Source organism: Canis lupus, chromosome 2 (assembly GCF_003254725.2).
Source record: "Canis lupus dingo isolate Sandy chromosome 2, ASM325472v2, whole genome shotgun sequence".
Lineage (NCBI taxonomy): Eukaryota > Metazoa > Chordata > Mammalia > Carnivora > Canidae > Canis > Canis lupus.
Window position 1 is genome coordinate 56,788,511 of NC_064244.1, and position 17,186 is coordinate 56,805,696.

General features: G+C 41.6%; 1 long non-coding RNA gene across 4 annotated transcripts in view; it reads right to left on the bottom strand.

Annotated features, from left to right (window-relative positions):
* The window catches only part of LOC112660111 (uncharacterized), a 68,428-nt gene that overhangs the window by 20,992 nt on the left and 30,250 nt on the right, over positions 1–17,186 (bottom strand). For all 4 annotated transcript variants that reach the window (XR_004813910.2, XR_004813909.2, XR_007404289.1 and 1 more), the window contains exons 3-4: positions 6,009–7,196; positions 2,361–5,526 (exon numbers count right to left, since the gene is read on the bottom strand). This is a non-coding gene — a long non-coding RNA (uncharacterized LOC112660111). The remainder of the gene's footprint in view (positions 1–2,360; positions 5,527–6,008; positions 7,197–17,186) is intronic.

The window sequence follows — 17,186 nt, forward strand, 5'->3', positions numbered from 1 at the left end:
GGAGCAAAGGCAGCCTTTTCAATGAATGGTGCTGGAACAAGTAGACATCCATATGTAAAAAATATGAATTGAGACACAGACCTTACATCCTTGACAAAAATTAACTCAAAATGGGTGCATTTATGTCAAATACATAACTATAAAACTCCTAGCAGATAGGATAGGAGAAAACCTAGATGACCTTGGGTATGGTGATGATGTTTTAGGATACCACAGCAAAGGCATTATCCATGAAACAGAGAATTGATCAGCTGGACTTCATTTTAAAAACTTCTGCTCTGGGATCCCTGGGTGGCGCAGCGGTTTGGCGCCTGCCTTTGGCCCAGGGCACGATCCTGGAGACCCGGGATCGAATCCCACGTCGGGCTCCTGGTGCATGGAGCCTGTTTCTCCCTCTGCCTTTGTCTCTGCCTCTCTCTCTCTCTCTGTGTGTGTGACTATCATAAATAAATAAAAAATTAAAAAAAAAAGACTTCTGCTCTGTAAAAAACATAGAATTAGAAGACAAGCCCCAAACTGGGAGAAATTATCTTCAAAAGACAAGACTGGTGTCCAAAATACATAAAGAACTCTTAAAGCTGGGCAGCCCAGGTCGCTCAGCAGTTTAGCGCTGCCTTCAAGCCCAGGGCCTGATCCTGGAGACCCGGGATCGAATCCCATGTCAGGCTCCTTGCATGGAGCCTGCTTCTCCCTCTGCCTGTGTCTCTGCCTCTCTCTCTCTCTCATGAATAAATAAAATCTTTTTAAAAAAAGAACTCTTAAAGCTAAACAATAAAACAAATAACCCAATTTAAAAATAGGCCAAAGATCTGACATCTCACTAAAGAAAATATACAAATTTTAAAGAAGCACATGAAAAGATGCTCAACATCATACACCATCAAAAAACGCAAATTAAAGTAACAATGAGATACCACTACACATCTATTAGAATGACCAAAATGAAAACCACAAATACCGTCAAATGCTGGCAAGGATGTGGAATAATAGGAACTCTCATTCACTGCTGGTGGGAATACAAAATGGTACAGCTACATTGGATGACAGTTTCTTACAAGACTTAAAATACTCTTACCATATGATCCAGCAATTGCATTCTTTGGTATTTACCCAAAAGAGCTGAAAACGTACGTCCACACAAAAACCTGCATACAAGTCTTTATAGCAGCTTTATTCATAACTGCTAAAAGCATGGAAGCAACCAAGAAGTCTTTCAGTAGGGGAATGGATAAACTATGATACATCCAGACAATAGAATATTATTCAGTGCTAAAAAGAAATGGGTTATCAAATCATAAGAAGGCATAGAGGAACTTTAAATGCATATTACTAAGTGTGAGAAGCTAATCTGAAAGGCTGCATACTAATAACTCCAACTATAAGACATTCTAGAAAAGGCAAAACTATGGAGACAATGAAAGGATCAGTGGTTCCTGGGGGTTCCAGGAAAGGAAGGATGAATAGGCAGAGGAGTTCTAGGGCAGTGAAACTGCTCTGTAGGATAGTGTAATGATTAATTCATATCATTGTACATTTTTGCAAACCCATAAGATGTACAACATCAGGAATGAACCCTAATGTAAACTATGGTGATAATGAGGTGCTAGTGTTGGTTGATTAGTGGTAATAAACATACCACTCTGATGGGGGATTTTGATAGTTGGGGAGGCCATGCAGTGTGTCCGGGCAAGTGGTATGGGAATTATCTGGACCTTCCATTTGATTTTGCTGTGAACCTAAAATTGTTCTCTTTAAAAAAAAAATATTTATTTGAGAGAAAGAGAGAGCATGAGCAGTAGGGGCAGAGGGAGAGGGAGAGGGAGACAGAATCCTAAGCAGATTCTGCACTGAGCATGGAGCCCAACATGGAGCTGATCCCACAACCCCAGTTGAAACCAGGAATCAGACTCTCAACTGACTGTACCACCCAGGTGCCCCAAGTGTAAAACTGTTGTAAAAAAATGAAATTAAAAAATCTCTGTGTACCATTCATATTGTTATCTACCTCCCTCACCCCCAACACACACACTCTTTTCCCCTTTTTCTGCCTCTATTCTTTTGGTCTTTGTAAGTAAATTGCACATCTGTAGACCTCAGCACCGGAGCATTCATCCCAGAATGGGAAGGGAAGTGGAAACATTCCTTCATTAACATTGTTGCCCTGGTTATACCAAAGTATTGCACCCTGCTTTAAAGCTCTCCAGTGGACACAGAACACTCATGACATTGAAGACTCCCCTTGATCTTGTCCTTCTCCACTGCACTTTTCTTTAGACCATGCTGCCATTCTACCAGGCTCCCAGAGCATCTCCTCTCAACATCTCTATGAAGATGAAACTTACGTGCCATATGAAACTTACGTGCTTCCCTCACTGGGTTGGAGAGCTCAGGGAGTCAGGTATTTATTCTATCCTGTTCACTTCTTGGTGCCCAACACAGTCACTGAAACACAGTACATGGATGTTCTAAGGATAAGAGCAAACACAGGTTGAGTGCCTATGTGTATATGTGGGCTTTGAACTAGGTTAAGATGGTGCCCATCCTCCTCTCTTAAAAAACAGCTGTGCCCTAGTCATGCAGAGGGAATAGCCACAGGTGCCCACTTCCTACATCATGAAACCTTACTCCTGGACCACAGACGTCCAAACCAGGCAGGAGGAGCTGGCTCAGACCAGTCCACCCAGAGAGGAGAGCACCCTATGAAGGGCTCAACTGAAAAAACCCTACCCAAAAAGGGTGGGGGTGATTAGCTATGCCCACCACATTCTCTCCTGAGAACTTCAGCTGGGTTGCAGTCCTCCTACCACAAAGGATGTCAGTGTCCATCAGGCCAGTCAATTGGTGGCTATTTCTGTGAGCTCCTGCAGGGGGCAGTGCCTGGGTGAGCATCCAATCTTCACTGCTGCTGAGGCCTTCATGATATGCCCCAATTACCTGCCTATATCTGTGTTCTTCCAAAGCCTGTGTAGTAGGGATGCTCTACGTTGCCACCTGGGTTAATTTTTTATAAGAACCTGGAGCCTCTGAGAGGTGAAGTGACCCCCGCTCCAAAGTGGTGGAGCCGGGCTATGAATTCAGGTTCACTGACTCCCAAGTTCATGGTGGTACAGCTCTTACCTGGCATTCTAATGTCTAATGCCTTCATTGATGAGGCAATGAATAAACCGGAGTCAACTCCAGTCTCTTCCCAGGCTATGCAATGCAGACTCTTATTCAACACGCTTTTATAAGTCATGTGTTTCCGTTTGCAAAAGCCTGCACCTCATTAATCTTCACGATGACTGTACCAGATGGTATCCCAAGCTCTGGGTATGTAACCAGCTGAGTTTCAGTTTGGTAACAGTGATAACAGGAGGGAACTAGGAAAGACAACACTAGATCATAATTATGATGATTGAATATTGGAATATTCAGTTATTTTTTTTGTCTGCCCTGAACCTCCTTTCCCACTCTTTTCTAGAACTTGCTTCTCTGCCCATTCCAGCCGTATAGTGTGGATGAAAACTGGCCATGACAGATTCCCCATCCCTGGCTAGAGTGAATTGGGTCAGGGATGGGTATGTGATCTTTCCTTCTCTCCTGAAGCCTGAGAAAATCATATTGCCCCCATCCTGTCCACCTCTGATTGGTTTACACATGGGCATTTCCAAAGCCAGGCCAATCAGAGAGCCCTTTTTGGGGTTTTTCAGTCTGGGATAAACTAAGACGGGCATTGAAATTCATGGAAAAGTTTTACTTTCTCTCAACCACAAATGAGGTGAACACTATATTTTTTTATTGTGGTAAAATACACATAATATAAAATTTACCATCCTAACCTTTTTAAGTGTACAGTTCAGTAGTGTTAAGTAACACAAATTGCTGTGTAACTAATCTCCAGAACTCTTTCCAGTTCGCAAAATGGAAACTCTTGTATCCATTAAACAATAACTTCCTACTTCTCCTTTCCCCCAACTGACAACCACTCTTGTCCTTTCTATGTACTTGACTACTCTAGGTAGCTTAGATGAGTGGAATCATACAAACACTAGTTTTGTTGTTGTTGTTTACAGTAAAATAATGATTTAAAGAAAAGGAACTTTACTGAGCTGAAATCGCTTACAGTTTATAAACACTCTAAATATATTATAGTCTGATTATTTAACCACTGTAGGATTATCAGCCCATATTTTACTTTTTGGAATTTCCCAAGTGAGCCACAGTAGATAGCTTCTTCATTAATCTTCATAATAACTGCACCAGATGGTAGCCCAAGCCTTGTGGGTAACCAGTTCAGTTTCAATTCAGTGACAGGTTTTGTTTTAGTGGCTGAAACTGTACACCCATGGTCCTCCACTGGGGGGCAATTTCCCCCTCACGGGACATTGGCAATGTCTGGACACATTTTTGGTTCTGATAGTTGGGGATGGGTGTTCCTGGTATCTGGTGGGTAGAGAATGCTGGTAAACATCCTACAATGGACAGGACAGCTATCGACAACAAGGAGTTATCTGGCCCCAAATCTCCATAGTATTGAACTTAAGAAATCCTGATCTACACAGTGGTGGCATTTCTCTGCTCTACACTGACCATAATTTTCCAACGAAGGACTTGTAGTGAACATAATGGAATTGAAAAGTGCCTCCTTTCCCTAAAGGAGACACGGAAGGTTCTGACAGCTTTAGTCTACTATCAGCAAAAATGTTTCTGAACAGTAACTTATGTTTAAAAAGGCTTCCCAAAAAAAAAAAAAAAAGGCTTCCCCTGCTTAATTGTTCCAAAATCTGACCTTACATGAAGCTTTTACCACCTCTTCCTATATCTTACTTTACATTATTGGCATTTTGTAGTGCAAACCATAAATCAAACCAGTATTCTAGCTTTTTGGAGAGGTGATGGTCAGGACCCCCTCTCCTTTTAGCTATTGAGTAAGAGCACTTTCAAATTCTTCACTCTCAGGTGGTCTGGAAAATGGATATAATCCACAAATTTATTTGTTTGCAGCAAATATCTCCATATTAACACCCCCATGTAGCAATGAATCTGAAATATACAGGAACCAGGTCATTGTCTCCAGTTGGCAGCCACCATCCTAGGACAGAAATCCTCAAAATTCCAAGAAATGGTATTTCACTGATTTCCTGAGAGCAAAGGAGGAAGTGAAACTAGACACTTCAGACATTATTTAAGAGAGTTCTAATTCAGAGGTAAACAAGGATTTGTGGGATAGTCAGTGACCAAAGAATCCCTGCATTTGAGATACTCTGTGATGTAGTGAGCTTCCCTGCGTGAAGCTGTTGGGTACCTTGTGCCAAGTTATTAAGCAAATGTCTTGTCAGGATTCTTGTTATAGCAAGTTTCAGAAGACCCAACCCCACCTGGGAATGTGCTGAAATAAGTGAGGGTCCTGGGGGATCTGGGTTTGGGACTTAAAGTGATGTGCTCAGGCCTCCACCTCTTGGTGTATTGGCTGTGTTCTCTCTGGGTGTTAGCTTCATTCCCAGCTTTCATGTTGAGTCAAGGTGGCTGCAGTTGTACCCTTTCATTCTTCCAGGTTCAAGTCCAGCAGGAAAAGAGAAGAAAGGACTTTCATCACTCCCCTAAAACCCCATTCAAAGCTACAAGCCGTCCCCGCCCCCCCCCCCCCCCCCCCCCCGCACTGGGCACGTGCCATCCTGTGGACAGACCAGCTCCTGCTCTGGTGGGGAAGGTGGGGTCAAGTGTACCTGAGCAGAGGACTGAGAGTGGGGAGAGGTGGCCCTAGGGCAAACTTGCTGACTGTTATCAGCAAAGGAGAAGTTGATGTTAGGTCATCATCAAGAGAGCAAATGACCTCTACTAGCATAAAAACATAGCCAATCATGAAACAGAACAAAAGGAACCCTTATGCCACCTAACTTTTTAGTGTTTTAAAAACTTCGGAGTGTGTTTATGGTGGTTTTCCTAGTTGTCCTTAGCAATATTCCCATGACTCAGTTACAGCAAGCACAGCTACTCCCTCTTCCTGAGGCAGGAAACTCAAGCCTCACCTGGCTTGTGTGATGTCCTTGGTCACCGGGGAGCAATGACCTGACTAGAAAGCAGGTCTGGGGAACCCTAGCATTGCCTTCTATTAATTCTGAGGTGCTCTGTGTATAGATAATTATGTGGGATTTTTTTATAACTAAAAAAATGTCTAGTAGCAGTGGCTAAGTTTCTATTTCAGGTAGGTGAAAGAATCTACAACCCAGAAGCCTCAAGTGCTTTTGGGAATCATTTCATTTCCAGAGTCTGGGCTAGAAGACCTCAGAGAGCATGATACAGATGTAAGCAATATGTCTTAGGCTTTCAGATTGTCTGTGAAGTCATAAACATCTCAGTAAATCAAAGAAACACTTAAGTCTTTCCAGAAATACTCAGTCCCCCCTTGGTTTTCATTTGAGCTGTTTGTCAAGGGCGCCCTCTGCGGAGAGGTGGTCCTGGACACAGAGAGCATCAGGGATAGGGCAAGAACAGCCATGAAGTGGTCACGCTGGCAGTAGGTCTTTGCCTTGTATTGTTTCAGGGGTTAAAATCCAAAGAGACGCGGGTGGATTGTGCCTTTGTTTGGTGGTGTTCTGAAAATTTCTTCTCTGCTCCTAATTTTAGAGCTAGCAGCTGTCACTGCTTTGTTCTAACAAGTCAGTAATTTTCCATTCCTCTTGCTTACTGTATCCCCTTTATATATCTCATCATTCATCTTGCCAAAACTTCCAACTTGGTCTTATCCACTTTTTTAGCCGCAAGGAAGGAAATGGATGTCATAAATTCTGTCACTCAATATTTCTGTAACTTAGTCATCGCTTAAAAAAAGAAGTTTCTCTCCTTCAGACCTATACTTCACCTGCATGCTCAATGTATGTAATAAAAACATTCTTACATTTTTGACAGATGGAGTTATATCACCCCATGTTTTATAGGATATGACATTTAATGCTTCTTCATCTTCATAGTAGGGAGCTTGCTTTTGTTGGTTTCTTACTTGTCCATAGGATTCCATGCATGCTACTAGAATTCCTTGGCGGTGTTTTAAAGGTGGTACCATGACTTTATTTTTCTATTTTAATTTTTCATTGTCTGAGATTTGCTTCAAAATAAATCCAGATGGTGGGAGGTGCCTGCTTGACTCAGTGAGAACAGCATGGGACTCTTGGTCTCGGGATCCTGAGTTCAAGTCCCACATTGGGTATAGAGATTACCTAAACAAACAAACAAACAAACAAACTCTAAAAAAAAAAAAATCCAGGTGGTGGAGAAGGGGATCTGGACCAATAAAACAAGACTGATGATGGTAACTGTTGAAATAGCTGGTGAGAACACGGTGGTTCATGATATTACTCTCTACACTTTTATTTCTGTTCAACATTTTCATAATTAAAGAGTTCTAAAAATTTTTGCAAAAAGATGATTTCTAGTTATTTCTAATAATCTGCCTTTTAATAAAGAGGATGCTAATAGTACAAATATTGCCACCTATAGGTGGAAAATATATTACACTTGTTTTTCTTTGACTTGGGTAGGTGGTAACATCAGAGACAGGAAAAATGTATCATAATCTTCATCTCCAACTTAGTAATAACTCTAAAATGTTACTGCCATTATTATTATTTTCCCAAAACTCCCCATTAATATGAGTTGCTAGGTAAAACTCACATAAATTTTATTTTATGACATTCTCTCTTTTATATATCAGTAAGCCCAGTATTTGAAAAAGGTCAACTTACATTTTAATATAAAGACTCATGATTGTTAAAACTTTTAAAATTCCAAACCAGAATATAATTAAGAATGTATTTTTGACACTTCCAATATTTTTTGGTGACTTGAGAATGAGTCTATATTTTAAGTTCTCATAATCATGTAAGGTTGATATTTTCATGTGAGCCCACAAATAAAGACAAGTGCTTGTTTTCAAATTTGAGGGAAATGTAGGAGAAACTTTTAAGAATCCTTTAGAGTAAGGGTGCCTGGGTGGCTCAGCAGGTTGGGTCATGATCTCAGTCAGGTTCATAGGATCAAGCCCCACATGGGGGGGGGGGGCTCTGCCATCAGCAGTGGAGTTGACTTGAGATTCTTTCTCTTTCTCTCCCTCACTCTCTGCCCCTCCCCACTCCTATAGAGTAGATAACTTTATGGATACTATAAATGAGTGACAAAAATAAATTCTTTGGGGGTTAAGCAGAATGTTGTGGAAATTGTACTTGAAGCTTTGGGTGTTTTTTTTTTTTTTTTTGGTATCAACCAGAGTAATCAGAAAGTTGCCATCAGAGCATATTTCAAGCCTCTCTTCCTCTCCTATGATGAAAGTACATGTTCACTCAATCCTCCTTTGTTTTCTGAGGTATAATTTTTATTCTACATAGTTGTCATATATATGCTTTTCAGATAAAATTTATAATAATACTTGGCCAGTTAAAATTCCAAGAGTTGGGGCACCTGGGTGGCTCAATGGTTGAGTATCTGCCTTTGGCTCAGATCATAATCTTGGGTCCTGGGATCAAGTCCCACATCAGGCTCCTCTCAGGGATCCTGCTTCTCCTTCTGTCTATGTCTCTGTCAATCTCTCTATGTCTCTCATGAATAAATAAAGTCTTAAAAAATTCCAAGAGTAACAATCTTTTCTGAGATGGCTGACATTTTTTCCTCATTAATTATGTCTATATATAAAAAATAATTATGTCTATAAGACCATGTCTGTACCCTCTGCTTCTTCCAGGTATTCTAAGGACAGAGATTCACCCAGTAGTGAAGACATGTTACATTGATCCTGTAAGCCAAGCCTACTGATGAAGAGAGTCAGGATACTTTAGCAGTGGCTGGCTCAGGCTCTCTTATTACTCATCAGGGCACAACACAAAAATAAGATTCAAACATTCTCAGTAATGGCAACACAATCCCTAATCAAAATGATACTAATTCAATTCACTTGTAATTTTGTTTATTTTTTTTTTAAGTAGGCTCCATGTCCAGTGACTCTGAGATCAAGACCTGAGCCTACCTCAAGAGTTGGACACTCAACCGACTAAGCCACTCAAGTGCCCCCACCTGCAATTAAAAAAAATGAAATAATGAAATTCCCTGCTTGAACTGATGTCGAATTTCTAATATTTTAGGGTTAGAAACCATTTGGGGGGACTTCATAGCACTATCAAATTGTTAGCTTATTCTTGGATAAGACATTAAAAGCATAGGTAGTGAAAGAAAAGTAGACAAATTGAAACTATATCAAAATTGAAAACTTTTGTGCATCAGAGGACACCATCAAGAGTGGAAAGGCAATTCATGAAATGTGATACAATATTTGTAAGTCATACATATCCAGATTATTTAAACAACTTCTACAATTCAACAAAAAACCCAAATAACTTGATTTTAAAATGTGCAAAGAATGAATAGATATTTCTCTAAAGAAAATATAAAAATGGCCAGTTAGTACACAAAAAGGTGCTCAACATTACTAATCATTAAGGAAATGCAAAATAAAACCACAATGAGATACCACTTCACAGTCATTAGGATGACCACCATAAACAAAAACATAAACAACAGAAAATAACAAATGTTGGCAAGGATATGGAGAAATTGGAACTCTAGTGTACTGCTGGCAGGAGTGTAGAATGGCATAGCGACTATGGAAAACAGTATGGAAGTTCCTCAAGAAATTAAAAATGGAATTATCAAATAATCCAGAAATTATATTTCTGAGTATATACCCAAATAAATTAAAAACAGGGACTAGAACTGATATTTGTATACCTATGTTCATACCAGCATTAATCACAATAGCCAAGAGGCAAAATCAACCCAACCCAAGTGTCCATTGATGGATGAATGGATAAACAAAATGTGGCACTTTTATATAATGGAATATTATTCAGCCTTAAAAAAAAAGGAAATTCTGACATATGCTACAGTGTGGATAATACTTGAAGACATTACACTAAGTGAAACAAGCCAGTCACAAAAATTCAAATACTGTATAATTCCACTAACATAAAGCACTAGAGTAGTCAAATTTATAGAGTTGGTTGGAAGATAGAATGGTGCTTACCAGGAGCTGGGGGGAAGGGAGAAGAGGGAGTTACTGTTTAATGCATACAGAGTTTGAGGTTTGCAAGATGAGAAAAGTCCAAAATGAATGTACAATATGAATGTACTCTCTACCACCAAACTGTACACTTCAATGTGGTTAAGATGGTAAATTTTGTGTTATGGAAATTTCACAAGTAAAACTAAATCATATGAATTTAAAAAATTATTCTGAGGGCAGCCCCGGTGGCGCAGCGGTTTAGCGCCCCCTGCAGCCCGGGGTTTGATCCTGAGGACCCTGGATCGAGTCCCGCGTCCAGCTCCCTGCATGGAGCCTGCTTCTCCCTCTGCCTGTGCCTCTGCCTCCCTCTCTCTCTCTGTGTCTCTATGAATAAATAAATAAAATCTTTTTAAAAAATTCTAAAAAATATATTCTGAATAAAAATTGAAAATTAAAAACTTGTTATGTTGTTGAAAAAACAATTTTTGAATTCAAAAAAGGAATAATTGAAAAAAGGAATAGTTTCTGAGAGAGAACTTTAAAAAAATGCTATCTAAAAGCATCATGTTGGGATGCCTGGGTGGCTCAGTGGTTGAACATCTGCCTTCTGTTCAGGTCGTGATCCCAGGTCCTGGGATCGAGTCCCTCATCGGGCTTCCCACAGGGAGCATGCTTCTTCTCTGCCTATGTCTCTCTGCCTCTCTCTGTGTCTCTCATGAATAAATAAAATCTTTTTAAAAAGCATCATGTAAATTCTTACCAATTCAGAAACCGTTCTTTTCGATAGTCTTTGGAATTTGTCTCTGGGTCTAGCTCACTACCACATACTGACTTGCACACTGGAGCATAGGAAACATTAGCCTGGCCTTTGAGGACAACCTTGGTGGAAAAAATATGTTATATATGAAGCAAGTAACAGGAAATGGCTATTCATGACGAGACTTCCAATGACTGTCACAGAGAAAAAGTTTGAGAGAAAAGGAGAACTTGCAGGAGGCCTGGTCATGGGGAGAAAAACACCTATAAATGAGAGGTGTGAACAATCCTGCCATTGCTTTGAGTTTTTAAATCTAGTCTTTAGGGATGCTGGGTGGCTCAGTGGTTGAGTGTCTGCCTTTGGCTGAGGCCATGATCCCGGAGTCCTGGGATTGAGTCCCACATCAGGTTCTCTGCATGGAGCCTGCTTCTCCCTCTGCCTGTATCTCTGCCTCTCTTTGTGTGTCTCTCATGAATAAAATCTTAAATAAAATCTTTAAAAATATAAATAAATAAATAAATCCAGTCTTTAATTCAGAGCCATCTCAGTTCAATCAAACAATGAATACTTCTTGGACATGAACTGTGAGTAGAGAGGGAACTACAGAATCTATAGGAATGGACATAAAACTTTCTCCACCCTCAAAGAACTTATACTCTCATAAAGGAGCCAGGGTATATATACAAAGAATTATTTTTTAAAAAGTTATTTTATGAAGATGTGGTTTATGTATACATGGAATATTACTCAGCCATTAGAAATGACAAATACCCACCATTTGCTTCGACGTGGATGGAACTGGAGGGTATTATGCTGAGTGAAATAAGTCAATCGGAGGGCAAACATTGTATGATCTCATTCATTTGGGGAATATAAAGGATAGTGAAAGGGAATAAAGGGGAAAGGAGAAAAGATAAGTGGGAAATATCAGAAAGGGAGACAGAATATGGAAGACTCCTAACTCTGGGAAACGAACTAGGGGTGGTGGAAGGGGAGGAGGGCAGGGGGTGGGGGTGACTGGGTGGCGGGCACTGACGCGGGCACTTGATGGGATGAGCACTAGGTGTTATTCTGTATGTTGGCAAATTGAACACCAATAAAAAATAAATTTATTATTACAAAAAAAAGTTATTTTATTCATCAGATTATGGCCATTAAAAAACCCCCACAAAATGTTCTGCAGCCTCACCATTCCTTGGATTTTTACATCATGGGAGCTAAGTTCTGTCAGTGGCCCAAAGAGAACTCTCTCGGGGACTTGGTCATGAGATGTCCCTAAGTAATTTTTGATGAGTAAAGTCCCCTTGACCTAGTCTTAGGCACTTGGGACTCAGTGGAAAACACTCCTAACTAGACATCAGATCTGCTGCCTCCAGCCAAGCTGTATGTAACCCAAGGAGACTCAGGCAAGTCACTAGCCTCCACTTCTACAAACAAGGGAGTGGGACAATCTGAGTTCTGTCCTTTCCAACTCCACAATTACCCATGGTGGTTCTTTACTTTTACCATTTGCCAGAACAAAAAGACAGCCACTGTGGTTTTCTCTGAGGTCAATCAAAGTTAGGGGGAAGGCAAAGGCAGGAGAGAAGTCTCCCCCAAGCAGTGGGGAAAAGTCTACCCTGCCAGCTAGGTGAGGACAGAATCCTCTCCCAGGAGAAAGGTCTGAGACAGGAAAATGCTCCAATCAGGTGTTTCTTCTTGCCCAATTCCTGACTTCGAGGATGTCATACAATTGCATTTCCAGATGAGCTTCCAGAAAAACTCATCTGTGTTCTGAGTAGTGATGCCTATTTCCATCTTTCCAAACAAAAGATTTTGGAACACCTCTAACGTGCAAATCCAAAAGGGTTGTGTGTTGATCATCTTTTCAAAAATAATTTGGGGGATCCCTGGGTGGCGCTGCGGTTTGGCGCCTGCCTTTGGCCCAGGGCGCGATTCTGGAGACCCAGGATCGAATCCCACATCGGGCTCCCGGTGCATGGAGCCTGCTTCTCCCTCTGCCTGTGTCTCTGCCTCTCTCTCTCTCTCTCAGTGACTATCATAAATAAATAAAAATTAAAAAAAAAATTAAAAAAAAATAATTTGGATCACAGTTTTCTACTTGGAAGCTTGGATTTTTTTAGCTTTCGTTTACAATTCAAGCTTAGAAACACTAAGCTCTGTGACTCTATTCAAACTGACCACAACCAGGTTTAAACACCATTTCTGTAAAGAGCTTTGTCTTTCCCAATCTTGAAGAATAATCCCCACTGCCTCTGTGTGCCCCTGGGTCTTTGCGACAGTACTTTTTAAAAAAAATTTATTATTTATTCATGAGAGACACAGAGAAAGACGCAGAGACATGGAGAGGGAGAAGCAGGCTCCATGCATGGAGCCTGGTGTGGGACTTGATCCCAAGACCCGGGATCACGACCTGAGCCAAAGGCAGACGCTCAACTGCCTTTGAGTCACCCAAGTGCCCTGATGTTACTGGTTTTTGAAGGTGTTTTGTTTTGGCAGCAAGAGAGAATTTCTATCAAAAAGAACCCTAGCCTCGATCTCCAATACAAAAACAGGGCCCTTCTCAGTCTCCTGGATTCACAGCCTGTCCATGAGATTCTGCGGGGGAAGGCAAAAAGCAGCTGAGACCCCAAGTTTCACTAAAGTAGTGATAATGTTCTAAACCCAGGGAGGGTGACAGCCACAGACAGACATTCTCCTGCAAGGCCAATCCACCTGTTCAGCCTCTACTTTGAGAATTCATTTAAAAGAAAGTCCAGATGCTAAGCTGCCTTGGAAAATGAGGCAAATTCAGGCTACTTGACATCAATGAAAACACCCTAACCTGCCAAGCTTGTAATTAAAATTTTAATGAGTTTATTTTTTTTAAGATTTTATTTATTTTTTCATAGAGACAGAGAGAGAGAGAGAGAGAGAGAGAGAGAGAGAGAGGCAGAGACACAGGCAGAGGGAGAAGCAGGCTCCATGCAAGGAGCCTGATGGGGGACTGGATCCTGGATCCCGGGATCATGCCCTGAGCCTTGGCTGCAGGCAGGCTAAACCACTGAACCACCCGGGCTGCCCAATTTTAATGTAATAATAAAATTTCAGTAAGTCGACAAAAGCAAGCAATTGTTTCCTTTTTTAAAAAGCAGTTCCTTCTTAAAAAAACAAAACAGGGATCCCTGGGTGGCGCAGCGGTTTAGCGCCTGCCTTTGGCCCAGGGCGCGATCCTGGAGACCCGGGATCGAATCCCACGTCGGGCTCCCGGTGCATGGAGCCTGCTTCTCCCTCTGCCTGTGTCTCTGCCTCTCTCTCTCTCTCTCTCTGTTGTGTGACTATCATAAATAAATAAAAATTAAAAAAACAAAACAAACAAAACAAAACAATGATCACAGACCAGAGAAGGTGCATTTCCTTTGGACACTTTCTTTCACTGTTGTGAATACCAGCTTCTCTGCCAAGGAGTCCTCCGCGTAGAGACCTTTTCAGTTAACTGGCTGGAGTGTCGCATCTGGCTGCCCTTCTGAGAAACCTGGAAGGTGGAATGTCTCAGGCAAGATCGCCGCCTGCTGGCTGAAGTGACCACCACACACAAGTGCCAGGGTGGCATTTGGTTGGCCAGGTGGCTTGTGGCTGGAGAGCTTTCTTGGACAATGGATGAGAGATAATATGTATGTGGTAACTTCCAGAAAGAATGAGAGCCCAGAACCTACCCACTTGCGGAAGGAGTGTTCTTATTCTGTTGCCACTCTGGGAACCCTCTTTACCTAACAACTGGCGTTGTCTAAAATGAATAATGTCTTAGAAAGTCACCTTGTAGAACAGAAGCTCTAAAAAGATGTAACCCAATGGATTTATAAGTTATTAAATTTGAAAGAGCAATCTAAGATCAAGTGGAACATCACCAGATCTTACCCAGCAGAGCTCACATCCTCTACTGGGCCAGGCGTTGGAAACTAGGGATATTCACCAGGTCCGTGCCTCCCAGACTGCACAGTCTAGCACTTAGCTTACATCATGTTCTATTTTTTAAACACGCCCAGAGGATATCCTTTTTAAATCCTTCTTACCACTCTGAGTGGGTGCAGCATCTGTGCAGAGCAGTAGGTCATTCCTTTCCCAAAATACAATTTTCAAGAGAATATTTGTAATTTAGAGCATATACTGTGAAGTCAGATCTGGGCTTGCATCCCAGCTCCATTACTTAATAGCTGTGTGACCTCAGGCAAGTTGCTTATACTCTCTGAGCTTCAATCTCCTCATCTTTATTATTATTTTTTAATCTCCTCATCTTTAAAATGTAGATAATAAGTTCTACTTCCTGGGATGCCTGGGTGGCTCAGGGGTTGAGTGTCTGCCTTCAGCCCCAGGGCATGATCCTGGAGCCCCAGTATCAAGTCCCACATCGGGCTCCCTGTGTAGAACCTGCTTCTCCCTCTGCCTATGTCTCTGCCTCTCTCTCTCTCTCTCTCTCTCTGTGTGTGTGTGTGTGTGTCTCTCATGAATAAATAAAATCTTTTTAAAAAAACTGTCAAAAAAATGAATTCTACCTCACGTGGCAGTTGTGAGGATTAAATAAGATATGTGTTAATGCATTGAGCAAAGTGGCCTATTGTAAAAGTAGATGTTATAAGCATTTCCACATGTAGATTAAATATATTAAGGTGGTTTTGCTCTTTGACTTATAAAGTGGGACTTGGTTGACATGCAAGCATTTTCAAATTTTTGTCTTGTAATGCTCAAGCTCTTTAGAGCTGCTTTGACCCTTGCATTGAGGCAAACAAGTCTGTTTCTCTGGTTTTCCAGTTCTCAGGGGAGGAAAGGGGCTGCCTTACCTGCAGGAGATCACACCAGGTATGTTTGTAAATACTCACAGAGGCCCCATGATGTCCTTGGATTTGATGCTGGTGCCAGAACCCATATAATTTTGGTTTATTTAAATAACTGGTACTCATGGACTTCAAATTTTCTGAAGCCGGAGAAGTGCTTTTTCAAAGTGGTCACTTTTCTGTCTCTGAAGATTGTGATCAGTTTTGGAGCAGCTTCCTTTGCTTGGAGATAATCTCCAGGATGGGACTTTTAGTGACACTAATATAAAAGATTCTTGGTGACAACTGTGTGGTCATCTGTAACCAAAATGTCGATGCTTTGGACCAGGATATCCCATGAATGAGACATGTGACTGGTGGGGGCATCGCTAGGCCAAATACGTCTTTAAAGAGTCAGAGGGCTCTAGGCCATAAAGATCAATCCAGATTGCACCATCTCTAAATGTGATGATTTGTTCTTGGGGAATAAGCATGCCCAAGAGGCTCCCCCAGGAGATCAGGAGCAGAGGTCTGGGCAGGAAGGATGAGCAGCATCCCCTCCTTACCTGGAGTGGGTCCCAGAAAAACAAGCTCCAGGGCACTGGGCTGGGGAAGTGAGGGACCTCCCTTGGAGGGGAAGTGTTGTTCCTGCACTGGATAAGACGTACGCTGTCAGAAGCACTCCTGAGGCTAATAGGTACGCTGGCCTGTCAACAAGGAGGAAGGAGATGCCACACAGAGAGGAGGCCAGAAAGAGAGATTCCTTGAGCCACTAAATTAGACTGTCCAGAGGAAGGCCTGGGAATCTATTAAACCAGAACCAGGCGCACATGGGTGGCTCAGTCGGCTAAGCATCTCACTCATGTTTTCTTTCTTTTTTATTTATTTATTTATTTATTTATTTATTTATTTATTTATTTATTTATGATAGTCACAGAGAGAGAGAGAGAGGCAGAGACACAGGCAGAGGGAGAAGCAGGCTCCATGCACCGGGAGCCCGATGTGGGATTCGATCCCGGGTCTCCAGGATCGTGCCCTGGGCCAAAGGCAGGCGCCAAACTGCTGGGCCATTCAGGGATCCCTCACTCATGTTTTCAGTTCAAGTCATGGTATCAGGGACACGAGATCCAGCCCCCCTAGGGCTCCTTGCTCAGTGCAGGATCTGCTTGAGGTTCTTTCCCCCTCTTCTCCTCCCCCCACCTTGTACTCACCCACATGCGTGCTCTCTCCCTCTCAAATAAATACATAAGTACGTACATAAATAAAATCTTTAAACCAGAACCACATTTTGGGACCACTGTTCCAAATCTATGGTTTACAACCTTAGATTACAACCTTGCCAATGTATTAGAATCTTTGGGGAGCTTTTAAAAACTACAGATGTCCAGTATATACCCATAAAGGATTGAAAAATAGATGTCAAATTTTTGTGTTACATGAATAGCAGCACTATTCACAATAGTCACACGGAGGAAACAAACCACATGTCCATTGATGGGTGAGTGGATAAACAAATTATGGAATATCCATATGAAGAATATAAGCTAGCCTAAAAAGGGATGACGTGCTGACACCTGCCACAACAAAGAGGGTTCTTGAAAACATGCTGAAA